Source organism: Mixophyes fleayi, chromosome 2 (assembly GCF_038048845.1).
Source record: "Mixophyes fleayi isolate aMixFle1 chromosome 2, aMixFle1.hap1, whole genome shotgun sequence".
NCBI lineage: Eukaryota > Metazoa > Chordata > Amphibia > Anura > Limnodynastidae > Mixophyes > Mixophyes fleayi.
The window spans coordinates 11,876,684-11,891,243 of record NC_134403.1 but is presented as its reverse complement, the minus strand read 5'-3'; the positions used below and the strand labels follow the sequence as shown (position 1 = coordinate 11,891,243).

The 14,560-nt window shown below is 48.8% G+C and overlaps 1 protein-coding gene across 1 annotated transcript in view; it reads right to left on the bottom strand.

Moving 5' to 3' along the window:
- Positions 1 to 13,570, bottom strand: part of LOC142140696 (tyrosinase-like) — a 42,467-nt gene extending 28,897 nt beyond the window's left edge. The window contains exon 1 of the mRNA XM_075198487.1: positions 13,466 to 13,570. The gene's annotated coding sequence lies outside the window, so the exon portion shown is untranslated. The remainder of the gene's footprint in view (positions 1 to 13,465) is intronic.
- Positions 13,571 to 14,560: the final 990 nt, after the last annotated feature.

Below are 14,560 nucleotides of genomic sequence, written 5' to 3'. Positions count from 1 at the left end.
CTTCATCGACACACTCTGTGCCCCCTTCATCCACACACTCTGTGCCCTCTTTATCCACACACTCTGTGGCCCCTTCATCCACACACTCTGTGCCCTCTTTATCCACACACTCTGTGCACCCTTCATCCACAAACTCTGTGCCCCCTTCATCCACACACTCTGTGCCCTCTTTATCCACACACTTTGTGCCCCCTTCATTCACACACTCTGTGCCCTCTTCATCGACACACTCTGTGCCCCCTTCATCCACACACTCTGTGCCCTCTTTATCCACACACTCTGTGCCCCCTTCATCCACACACTCTGTGCCCTCTTTATCCACACACTCTGTGCACCCTTCATCCACAAACTCTGTGCCCCCTTCATCCACTCACTCTGTGCCCTCTTTATCCACACACTTTGTGCCCCCTTCATCCACACACTCTGTGCCCCCTTCATCCACACACTCTGTGCCCTCTTTATCCACACACTTTGTGCCACCTTCATCCACACACTCTGTGCTCTCTTTATCCACACACTCTGTGCCCCCTTCATCCACACACTCTGTGCCCTCTTTATCCACACACTTTGTGCCCCCTTCATTCACACACTCTGTGCCCTCTTTATCCACACACTCTGTGCACCCTTCATCCACACACTCTGTGCCCCCTTCTTCCACACACTCTGTGCCCTCTTTATCCACACACTTTGTGCCCTCCTTCATCCACACACTCTGTGCCCTCCTTCATCTCCACACACTCTGTGCACTACTTCATTTCTACACACTCTGTGCCCTCCTTCATCTCCACACACTCTGCCCCCTCTTCATCTCCACACACTCTGTGGCCTCCTTCATCTCCACATACTCTGTGCCCTCCTTCATATCCACACACTCTGTGCCCCTGCATCTACACACTCTGTGCCCTCCTTCATATCCATACACTCCATGCCCTCCTTTGCATCCACATAACCTGTGCCACTGCATCCACACACTCTGCCCCCTGCATCCACACACTCTGTGCCCTCCTTTATATCCACACACTCCGTGCCCCTTCATGCACACACTCTGCGCCCCTTCATCCACACACTCTGTGCCCCCTTCATCCACACACTCTGTGCCCTCTTTATCCACACACTTTGTGCCCCCTTCATCCACACACTCTGTGCCCCCTTCATCCACACACTCTGTGCCCTCTTTATCCACACACTTTGTGCCCCCTTCATCCACACACTCTGTGCCCTCTTCATCCACACACTCTGTGCCCCCTTCATCCACACACTCTGTGCCCTCTTTATCCACACACTTTGTTCCCCCTTCATTCACACACTCTGTGCCCTCTTCATCGACACACTCTGTGCCCCCTTCATCCACACACTCTGTGCCCTCTTTATCCACACACTCTGTGCCCCCTTCATCCACACACTCTGTGCCCTCTTTATCCACACACTCTGTGCACCCTTCATCCACAAACTCTGTGCCCCCTTCATCCACACACTCTGTGCCCTCTTTATCCACACACTTTGTGCCCCCTTTATCCACACACTCTGTGCCCCCCTTCATCCACACACTCTGTGCCCTCTTTATCCACACACTTTGTGCCACCTTCATCCACACACTCTGTGCCCTCTTCATCCACACACTCTGTGCCCCCTTCATCCACACACTCTGTGCCCTCTTTATCCACACACTTTGTGCCCCCTTCATTCACACACTCTGTGCCCTCTTCATCGACACACTCTGTGCCCCCTTCATCCACACACTCTGTGCCCTCTTTATCAACACACTCTGTGCCCCCTTCATCCACACACTCTGTGCCCTCTTTATCCACACACTTTGTGCACCCTTCATCCACACACTCTGTGCCCCCTTCATCCACACACTCTGTGCCCTCTTTATCCACACACTTTGTGCCCTCCTTCATCCACACACTCTGTGCCCTCCTTCATCTCCACACACTCTGTGCACTACTTCATTTCCACACACTCTGTGCCCTCCTTCATCTCCACACACTCTGCCCCCTCTTCATCTCCACACACTCTGTGGCCTCCTTCATCTCCACATACTCTGTGCCCTCCTTCATATCCACACACTCTGTGCCCCTGCATCTACACACTCTGTGCCCTCCTTCATATCCATACACTCCATGCCCTCCTTTGCATCCACATAACCTGTGCCACTGCATCCACACACTCTGCCCCCCGCATCCACACACTCTGTCCCCCCCACATCCACACACTCTGTGCCCCCTGCATCCACACACTCTGCCCCTCTGCATCTACTCACTCAGACCCCTTTGCATCCTCACTCTGCCCCATCTGAATCCTCGCTCTGCCCCTTTTGCATCCTCACTCTGCCCTCTCTGCATCCTCACTCTGCCCCCTCTGCATCCTCACTCAGCCCCCTCCTTCATTCTTTTGCCCCTTCATTGCTGTTTCCTATCACCATTCCCCTCCGTTTCTTTACTTACCATGCTTGACCTTCTTTCCTCTATCTCTTCTGTCTTACCAATTCGGCGGTGCCCGGGACCAACATCCTCTCTTCTGCCGCTTGTCACTGAATGTCGGCTGTGATGACGTCACGCTCGACATTCAGTGAGAAGAAAGGAGCGAGGAGGATGCTGGGTCCCGGGCACCGCCGGATTGGAAAAGAAAATGTTCTCCTCAAGGCCATATGGGTTACATTGTAACAACACTAGGACAAAGCAATAAATCTACAAAGCAGATAACACAGCCCAGGGGATAAAAGAATCAAGCTGCGATTTTTTTTCGGTGTTTAATCACTGCAAATCGCGAGAGATAACCGGTGATTTGAAGTTCAAAATCTCCATATGTATTAACTAGCGATTTTGACTTTCCTAAATCCAATCTCTGGCGATTTGTGGTGATTTTAAAACCCCCTATCTCTCCCATGTTATAGTCAAACTCGCCTGAGTATGAATTCAACACGCTGGTTTCTATAGGTGAGATTGGCAAACACATCACTGTTACACTGCAGGGCAATGTTAATATAACAAGAGGCACAATGGAAGTTTAACTAGACCATCATTTTTGTTGTAGAGGTGCAAAAATGATTGCGAATTTTCTTATGGGGGACAATTTATTTTAATAATAAATTAGTGGCTCAAATGTAATTATAGAATAAATGTAAGTGGTTTTTTTTTTTGCTTGTTTGATTTTTATAACAGTGGCTTACTATTTCATCAGCAGTGAGGCAATATGTATATTTTTATGATATGTCAACACTTCAAATATCCTGATAGGGACACCATTAAAAGTACAGACTTGTGGCACTACAAGTGTCAGCATACTCATGAGCACTTGTAAATGGAAATAACCCTTATATGCGCTCGCAAGGTAGAAAAACCTAGAATCTACCTTGCGAGCGCATATAAGGGTTTTTTCGATTTATTTATCTTATCAAGGAGGGATACCTTGCCCCTGCTGCAAGTGTGTCATTTGGCTTGTTATTGAGCGCATATGTTTGTTCATTTATCTACATGAGCACTTGTAGTCTGTACTTTCAGAAAAATTAAGTTGAGGACATATCTAATCCATTAATAACACAATGAGGGGTCTGTTGTTAAATATAATATAGTAAAATCGCAGCATTGCATAATGAAACATGCTTGTTATTAATCATGCCGGGGCTGCTCCGTGGGCCCCCACCTCAGCCCTGTGGAATAACTGTTGGAGGGCAGCCTAACGCTGCCGGCAAATGGAGAAAGTGCTATGTGCGTGCGGAGAGGTTTCCGCTGGATCCCATTGAAAAAGACAGTTAACGCCATCCAGAGATGCAAATCATTTCGTAGCTTAATGAGTTACCTAATCCTGCCATCCCCATAGAGATCTAAGGGCTAGATTTACTAAGCTGCGGGTTTGAAAAAGTGGGGTTGTTGCCTATAGCAACCAATCAGATTCTAGCTTTCATTTATTTAGTGCCTTCTACAAAATGACAGCTAGAATCTGATTGGTTGCTATAGGCAACATCCCCACTTTCTCAAACCCGCAGCTTAGTAAATCTAGCCCCTAAGTGTCAGTAATTAGGTTAATGCTGGAGAAATTTAGAAATACAAATAAGATATGCTGAAAGAGCCTTTTACCAGCATTTACAATGCCATTTTGGCTCTACACTCGTGGTTCCCAAACTTTTGCAGTTTGCGGCACCCTTAGAGCCTCCAAAAGGCACCCTTCCAAAATAATTACAGAGCAGTCCCGTTTTATAAGTAGTTGGGTCAAAAAAAAACGTAATAAGTATTTAGGTCAGGACAGAAATACTTATTTAGTTGTATGCAAAAATAATACACATAAATCCAAGGGGAAAAAATATTTTTAGATATTTTTTTCAATTATATTTCTGTCAGAGAATAATTTACAGCTAACTCACACTGAGACCTCCTTCATCTGCACACTCTGTGTCCTCCTTCATCTCCACACTCTGTGCCCTCCTTCATCTCCACACACTCTGTGCTCCTGCATCCACTCACTCTGTGCCCTCTTTATCCACACACTCTGTGCACCCTTCATCCACAAACTCTGTGCCCCCTTCATCCACACACTCTGTGCCCTCTTTATCCACAGACTTTGTTCCCTCTTCATTCACACACTCTGTGCCCTCTTCATCGACACACTCTGTGCCCCCTTCATCCACACACTCTGTGCCCTCTTTATCCACACACTCTGTGCCCCCTTCATCCACACACTCTGTGCCCTCTTTATCCACACAACTCTGTGCTCACACTCTGTGCATCCACAAACTCTGTGCCCCCTTCATCCACACACTCTGTGCCCTCTTTATCCACACACTTTGTGCCCCCTTCATTCACACACTCTGTGCCCTCTTCATCGACACACTCTGTGCCCCCTTCATCCACACACTCTGTGCCCTCTTTATCCACACACTCTGTGCCCCCTTCATCCACACACTCTGTGCCCTCTTTATCCACACACTCTGTGCACCCTTCATCCACAAACTCTGTGCCCCCTTCATCCACTCACTCTGTGCCCTCTTTATCCACACACTTTGTGCCCCCTTCATCCACACACTCTGTGCCCCCTTCATCCACACACTCTGTGCCCTCTTTATCCACACACTTTGTGCCACCTTCATCCACACACTCTGTGCTCTCTTCATCCACACACTCTGTGCCCCCTTCATCCATACACTCTGTGCCCTCTTTATCCACACACTTTGTGCCCCCTTCATTCACACACTCTGTGCCCTCTTTATCCACACACTCTGTGCACCCTTCATCCACACACTCTGTGCCCCCCTTCTTCCACACACTCTGTGCCCTCTTTATCCACACACTTTGTGCCCTCCTTCATCCACACACTCTGTGCCCTCCTTCATCTCCACACACTCTGTGCACTACTTCATTTCTACACACTCTGTGCCCTCCTTCATCTCCACACACTCTGCCCCCTCTTCATCTCCACACACTCTGTGCCCTCTTCATCTCCACATACTCTGTGCCCTCCTTCATATCCACACACTCTGTGCCCCTGCATCTACACACTCTGTGCCCTCCTTCATATCCATACACTCCATGCCCTCCTTTGCATCCACATAACCTGTGCCACTGCATCCACACACTCTGCCCCCTGCATCCACACACTCTGTGCCCTCCTTTATATCCACACACTCCGTGCCCCTTCATGCACACACTCTGCGCCCCTTCATCCACACACTCTGTGCCCCCTTCATCCACACACTCTGTGCCCTCTTTATCCACACACTTTGTGCCCCCTTCATCCACACACTCTGTGCCCCCTTCATCCACACACTCTGTGCCCTCTTTATCCACACACTTTGTGCCCCCTTCATCCACACACTCTGTGCCCTCTTCATCCACACACTCTGTGCCCCCTTCATCCACACACTCTGTGCCCTCTTTATCCACACACTTTGTTCCCCCTTCATTCACACACTCTGTGCCCCCTTCATCCACACACTCTGTGCCCTCTTTATCCACACACTTTGTGCCCCCTTCATCCACACACTCTGTGCCCTCTTCATCCACACACTCTGTGCCCCATTCATCCACACACTCTGAGCCCTCTTTATCCACACACTTTGTGCCCCCTTCATTCACACACTCTGTGCCCTCTTCATCGACACACTCTGTGCCCCCTTCATCCACACACTCTGTGCCCTCTTTATCCACACACTCTGTGCCCCCTTCATCCACACACTCTGTGCCCTCTTTATCCACACACTCTGTGCACCCTTCATCCACAAACTCTATGCCCCCTTCATCCCACACACTCTGTGCCCTCTTTATCCACACACTTTGTGCCCCCTTCATCCACACACTCTGTGCCCCCTTCATCCACACACTCTGTGCCCTCTTTATCCACACACTTTGTGCCACCTTCATCCACACACTCTGTGCTCTCTTCATCCACACACTCTGTGCCCCCTTCATCCACACACTCTGTGCCCTCTTTATCCACACACTTTGTGCCCCCTTCATTCACACACTCTGTGCCCTCTTCATCGACACACTCTGTGCCCCCTTCATCCACACACTCTGTGCCCTCTTTATCCACACACTCTGTGCCCCCTTCATCCACACACTCTGTGCCCTCTTTAATCCACACACTCTGTGCACCCTTCATCCACACACTCTGTGCCCCCTTCATCCACACACTCTGTGCCCTCTTTATCCACACACTTTGTGCCCTCCTTCATCCACACACTCTGTGCCCTCCTTCATCTCCACACACTCTGTGCACTACTTCATTTCCACACACTCTGTGCCCTCCTTCATCTCCACACACTCTGCCCCCTCTTCATCTCCACACACTCTGTGGCCTCCTTCATCTCCACATACTCTGTGCCCTCCTTCATATCCACACACTCTGTGCCCCTGCATCTACACACTCTGTGCCCTCCTTAACTCCATGCCCTCCTTTGCATCCACATAACCTGTGCCACTGCATCCACACACTCTGCCCCCTGCATCCACACACTCTGTGCCCTCCTTTATATCCACACACTCCATGCCCCTTCATGCACACACTCTGCGCCCCTTCATCCACACACTCTGTGCCCCCTTCATCCACACACTCTGTGCCCTCTTTATCCACACACTTTGTGCCCCCTTCATCCACACACTCTGTGCCCCCTTCATCCACACACTCTGTGCCCTCTTTATCCACACACTTTGTGCCCCCTTCATCCACACACTCTGTGCCCTCTTCATCCACACACTCTGTGCCCCCTTCATCCACACACTCTGTGCCCTCTTTATCCACAGACTTTGTTCCCCCTTCATTCACACACTCTGTGCCCTCTTCATCGACACACTCTGTGCCCCCTTCATCCACACACTCTGTGCCCTCTTTATCCACACACTCTGTGGCCCCTTCATCCACACACTCTGTGCCCTCTTTATCCACACACTCTGTGCACCCTTCATCCACAAACTCTGTGCCCCCTTCATCCACACACTCTGTGCCCTCTTTATCCACACACTTTGTGCCCCCTTCATTCACACACTCTGTGCCCTCTTCATCGACACACTCTGTGCCCCCTTCATCCACACACTCTGTGCCCTCTTTATCCACACACTCTGTGCCCCCTTCATCCACACACTCTGTGCCCTCTTTATCCACACACTCTGTGCACCCTTCATCCACAAACTCTGTGCCCCCTTCATCCACTCACTCTGTGCCCTCTTTATCCACACACTTTGTGCCCCCTTCATCCACACACTCTGTGCCCCCTTCATCCACACACTCTGTGCCCTCTTTATCCACACACTTTGTGCCACCTTCATCCACACACTCTGTGCTCTCTTTATCCACACACTCTGTGCCCCCTTCATCCACACACTCTGTGCCCTCTTTATCCACACACTTTGTGCCCCCTTCATTCACACACTCTGTGCCCTCTTTATCCACACACTCTGTGCACCCTTCATCCACACACTCTGTGCCCCCTTCTTCCACACACTCTGTGCCCTCTTTATCCACACACTTTGTGCCCTCCTTCATCCACACACTCTGTGCCCTCCTTCATCTCCACACACTCTGTGCACTACTTCATTTCTACACACTCTGTGCCCTCCTTCATCTCCACACACTCTGCCCCCTCTTCATCTCCACACACTCTGTGGCCTCCTTCATCTCCACATACTCTGTGCCCTCCTTCATATCCACACACTCTGTGCCCCTGCATCTACACACTCTGTGCCCTCCTTCATATCCATACACTCCATGCCCTCCTTTGCATCCACATAACCTGTGCCACTGCATCCACACACTCTGCCCCCTGCATCCACACACTCTGTGCCCTCCTTTATATCCACACACTCCGTGCCCCTTCATGCACACACTCTGCGCCCCTTCATCCACACACTCTGTGCCCCCTTCATCCACACACTCTGTGCCCTCTTTATCCACACACTTTGTGCCCCCTTCATCCACACACTCTGTGCCCCCTTCATCCACACACTCTGTGCCCTCTTTATCCACACACTTTGTGCCCCCTTCATCCACACACTCTGTGCCCTCTTCATCCACACACTCTGTGCCCCCTTCATCCACACACTCTGTGCCCTCTTTATCCACACACTTTGTTCCCCCTTCATTCACACACTCTGTGCCCTCTTCATCGACACACTCTGTGCCCCCTTCATCCACACACTCTGTGCCCTCTTTATCCACACACTCTGTGCCCCCTTCATCCACACACTCTGTGCCCTCTTTATCCACACACTCTGTGCACCCTTCATCCACAAACTCTGTGCCCCCTTCATCCACACACTCTGTGCCCTCTTTATCCACACACTTTGTGCCCCCTTTATCCACACACTCTGTGCCCCCTTCATCCACACACTCTGTGCCCTCTTTATCCACACACTTTGTGCCACCTTCATCCACACACTCTGTGCCCTCTTCATCCACACACTCTGTGCCCCCTTCATCCACACACTCTGTGCCCTCTTTATCCACACACTTTGTGCCCCCTTCATTCACACACTCTGTGCCCTCTTCATCGACACACTCTGTGCCCCCTTCATCCACACACTCTGTGCCCTCTTTATCAACACACTCTGTGCCCCCTTCATCCACACACTCTGTGCCCTCTTTATCCACACACTTTGTGCACCCTTCATCCACACACTCTGTGCCCCCTTCATCCACACACTCTGTGCCCTCTTTATCCACACACTTTGTGCCCTCCTTCATCCACACACTCTGTGCCCTCCTTCATCTCCACACACTCTGTGCACTACTTCATTTCCACACACTCTGTGCCCTCCTTCATCTCCACACACTCTGCCCCCTCTTCATCTCCACACACTCTGTGGCCTCCTTCATCTCCACATACTCTGTGCCCTCCTTCATATCCACACACTCTGTGCCCCTGCATCTACACACTCTGTGCCCTCCTTCATATCCATACACTCCATGCCCTCCTTTGCATCCACATAACCTGTGCCACTGCATCCACACACTCTGCCCCCCGCATCCACACACTCTGTCCCCCCCACATCCACACACTCTGTGCCCCCTGCATCCACACACTCTGCCCCTCTGCATCTACTCACTCAGACCCCTTTGCATCCTCACTCTGCCCCATCTGAATCCTCGCTCTGCCCCTTTTGCATCCTCACTCTGCCCTCTCTGCATCCTCACTCTGCCCCCTCTGCATCCTCACTCAGCCCCCTCCTTCATTCTTTTGCCCCTTCATTGCTGTTTCCTATCACCATTCCCCTCCGTTTCTTTACTTACCATGCTTGACCTTCTTTCCTCTATCTCTTCTGTCTTACCAATTCGGCGGTGCCCGGGACCCAACATCCTCTCTTCTGCCGCTTGTCACTGAATGTCGGCTGTGATGACGTCACGCTCGACATTCAGTGAGAAGAAAGGAGCGAGGAGGATGCTGGGTCCCGGGCACCGCCGGATTGGAAAAGAAAATGTTCTCCTCAAGGCCATATGGGTTACATTGTAACAACACTAGGACAAAGCAATAAATCTACAAAGCAGATAACACAGCCCAGGGGATAAAAGAATCAAGCTGCGATTTTTTTTCGGTGTTTAATCACTGCAAATCGCGAGAGATAACCGGTGATTTGAAGTTCAAAATCTCCATATGTATTAACTAGCGATTTTGACTTTCCTAAATCCAATCTCTGGCGATTTGTGGTGATTTTAAAACCCCCTATCTCTCCCATGTTATAGTCAAACTCGCCTGAGTATGAATTCAACACGCTGGTTTCTATAGGTGAGATTGGCAAACACATCACTGTTACACTGCAGGGCAATGTTAATATAACAAGAGGCACAATGGAAGTTTAACTAGACCATCATTTTTGTTGTAGAGGTGCAAAAATGATTGCGAATTTTCTTATGGGGGACAATTTATTTTAATAATAAATTAGTGGCTCAAATGTAATTATAGAATAAATGTAAGTGTTTTTTTTTTTTGCTTGTTTGATTTTTATAACAGTGGCTTACTATTTCATCAGCAGTGAGGCAATATGTATATTTTTATGATATGTCAACACTTCAAATATCCTGATAGGGACACCATTAAAAGTACAGACTTGTGGCACTACAAGTGTCAGCATACTCATGAGCACTTGTAAATGGAAATAACCCTTATATGCGCTCGCAAGGTAGAAAAACCTAGAATCTACCTTGCGAGCGCATATAAGGGTTTTTTCGATTTATTTATCTTATCAAGGAGGGATACCTTGCCCCTGCTGCAAGTGTGTCATTTGGCTTGTTATTGAGCGCATATGTTTGTTCATTTATCTACATGAGCACTTGTAGTCTGTACTTTCAGAAAAATTAAGTTGAGACATATCTAATCCATTAATAACACAATGAGGGGTCTGTTGTTAAATATAATATAGTAAAATCGCAGCATTGCATAATGAAACATGCTTGTTATTAATCATGCCGGGGCTGCTCCGTGGGCCCCCACCTCAGCCCTGTGGAATAACTGTTGGAGGGCAGCCTAACGCTGCCGGCAAATGGAGAAAGTGCTATGTGCGTGCGGAGAGGTTTCCGCTGGATCCCATTGAAAAAGACAGTTAACGCCATCCAGAGATGCAAATCATTTCGTAGCTTAATGAGTTACCTAATCCTGCCATCCCCATAGAGATCTAAGGGCTAGATTTACTAAGCTGCGGGTTTGAAAAAGTGGGGTTGTTGCCTATAGCAACCAATCAGATTCTAGCTTTCATTTATTTAGTGCCTTCTACAAAATGACAGCTAGAATCTGATTGGTTGCTATAGGCAACATCCCCACTTTCTCAAACCCGCAGCTTAGTAAATCTAGCCCTAAGTGTCAGTAATTAGGTTAATGCTGGAGAAATTTAGAAATACAAATAAGATATGCTGAAAGAGCCTTTTACCAGCATTTACAATGCCATTTTGGCTCTACACTCGTGGTTCCCAAACTTTTGCAGTTTGCGGCACCCTTAGAGCCTCCAAAAGGCACCCTTCCAAAATAATTACAGAGCAGTCCCGTTTTATAAGTAGTTGGGTCAAAAAAAACGTAATAAGTATTTAGGTCAGGACAGAAATACTTATTTAGTTGTATGCAAAAATAATACACATAAATCCAAGGGGAAAAAATATTTTTAGATATTTTTTTCAATTATATTTCTGTCAGAGAATAATTTACAGCTAACTCACACTGAGACCTCCTTCATCTGCACACTCTGTGTCCTCCTTCATCTCCACACTCTGTGCCCTCCTTCATCTCCACACACTCTGTGCTCCTGCATCCACTCACTCTGTGCCCTCCTTCATCTCCACACACTCTGTGCCCCTGCATCCACTCACTCTGTGCCCTCCTTCATCTCCACACACTCTGTGCCCCTGCATCCACTCACTCTGTGCCCTCCTTCATCTCCACACACTCTGTGCCCTCCTTCATCTCCACACACTCTGTGCCCCTGCATCCACACACTCTGTGCCCCTGCATCTACACACTCTGTGCTCCTGCATCCACTCACTTTGTGCTCCTGCATCCACTCACTCTGTGCCCTCCTTCATCTCCACACACTCTGTGCCCTCCTTCATCCACACACTCTGTGCCCTCCTTCATTCACACACTCTGTGCCCTCCTTCATCCACACACTCTGTGCCCCTCTGCATCCATACACTGTACCCCTGCATCCACGCACTCTGTCCCCTCTGCATCCCCTCATTCTGCCCTCTCTGCATACCCTCACTCTGCCCCCTCACTCTGCCCCCTCTGTATCCCCTCACTCTGCCCGCTCTGCATCCCCTCACTCTGCTCCCTCTGCATTCACTCACTGGACCCCCTCTGCATCCACTCTGCCCCCTCTGCATCCACTAACTCTGCCCCCCTTCATTCACACACTCTGTGCCCCTCTGCATCCACACACTGTACCCCTGCATCCACGCACTCTGCCCCCTCTGCATCCCCTCATTCTGCCCTCTCTGCATCTCCTCACTCTGCCCCCCTCTGCATCCCCTCACTCTGCCCCCTCTGCATCCCCTCACTCTGCTCCCTCTGCATCCACTCACTGGGCCCCCTCTGCATCCACTCTGCCCCCTCTGCATCCACTAACTCTGTCCCCCTTCATTCACACACTTTGTGCCCCCTGCATCCACACACTACCCCTGCATCCACGCACTCTGCCCCATCTGCATCCCCTCATTCTGCCCCCTCTGCATCCCCTCACTCTGCCCCCTCTGCATCCCCTCACTCTGCCCGCTCTGCATCCCCTCACTCTGCTCCCTCTGCATCCACTCACTGGGCCCCCTCTGCATCCACTCTGCCCCCTCTGCATCCACTCACTCTGCCCCCTCTTCATTCCCTCACTCTGCCCCCTCTGCATCCCGGGGGCCAGGAAGAAAAAAAACAAAAAAAACTTACCAATCTGGTGGCGCCCGGGACCCAGCATCCTCCTCTCTCTTGCCACTTGTCACTAAATGTCAGGCGTGATGACGTCACGCCCGACATTCAATGAGAAGCTGGGTCCCAGAAAAAATGCTTGGTCCCGGGTGCCACCGGATTGGTAAGTTTTTTGTTTTTTTTGGTCTTTTCTTCTCTTCCTGACCGCGGCACCCCTGTGACAGCGCCGTGGCACCCCTAGGACACTTTGAGATCCGCTGCTCTACACCCATTGTTAAATGGACCCCCTGAGAGCTACTGGCCAATAGCAGGCTCTGAAAACATACTGGTTCCGTATAGATGTTATCAGCAAGTCATTGGATAAATGATATTAAACTAGGAGTACTTGTAAATAATAAGCTGAGCCCAATACACAATAATAACACTAAAAAAAGAGACAATCTCATTTACTACATTTGTTTACAAACATTTCCTTTTAAATATTTATTTTCTCTATGTAAATTTAAAGCCTAATTCCAATATGTACATTAATAAACCTAAATTAAAGTCACAAGACTGCTTCCTAGCTATAGGCTGCAATTAAATAGCATCTTAAGCAGATACTTTCCCCATAAATCATGAAGACGGATCATACTGTACCTTGCACGGGTCTATAGGATGCTCTGCTGTGTATGGTTATCAGGATGTGAAGTCAGGTGCGGTATTGGGCTGTTATATAAAGGTTTCTGCAGCAGGAATTTGTGCACCTGGGAGAAATGGTCCAGGAAGAGCCAGGAGGCAAATTAAACAGTATCCAAATATGAAGTAGTAAACAATATTATTCAGTTTAACCCATTTTGATCCACAGTCAAAGTATCATGTATACCCAATCCATACTACAGGCAGGGTGTCAGAGATACCCAAAAATACTACAGGCAGCATGTCAGAGTTACCCAAAACATACTACAGACACAAAGTCAGAGTAACCTAATCCATACTACAGATAGGAAGTCAGAGTAACCTAATCCATACTACAGATAGGAAGTCAGAGTAACCTAATCCATACTACAGATAGGAAGTCAGAGTAACCCAATCCATACTACAGGCAGGAAGTCATAGTAACCCAATCCATACTACAGTCAGGAAGTCAGAGTAACCAAATCCATACTATATATACAGGAAGTCATAGTAACCCAATCCATACTACAGGCACAAAGTCAGAGTAACCTAATCCATACTACAGGCAGGAAGTTAGAGTAACCGAATCCATACTGCAGCCTGGAAGTCGGAGTAACTTAATCCAAAATACATACAGGAAGTCATAGTAACCCAATGCATACTACAGGCAGGAAGTCAGAGTAACCAAATCCATACTATATAGAGGAAGTCATAGTAACTCAATCCATACTGCAGCCTGGAAGTCAGAGTAACCCAATCCATACTACAGGCAGGAAGTCAGAGTAACCTAATGCATACTACAGAGAGGAAGTCAGAGTAACCGAATCCATACTACAGTCAGGAAGTCAGAGTAACCTAATGCATACTACAGAGAGGAAGTCAGAGTAACCAAATCCATACTATATAGAGGAAGTCATAGTAACTCAATCCATACTGCAGCCTGGAAGTCAGAGTAACCCAATCCATACTACAGGCAGGAAGTCAGAGTAACCTAAGGCATACTACAGAGAGGAAGTCAGAGTAACCGAATCCATACTACAGTCAGGAAGTTAGAGTAACCTAATGCATACTACAGAG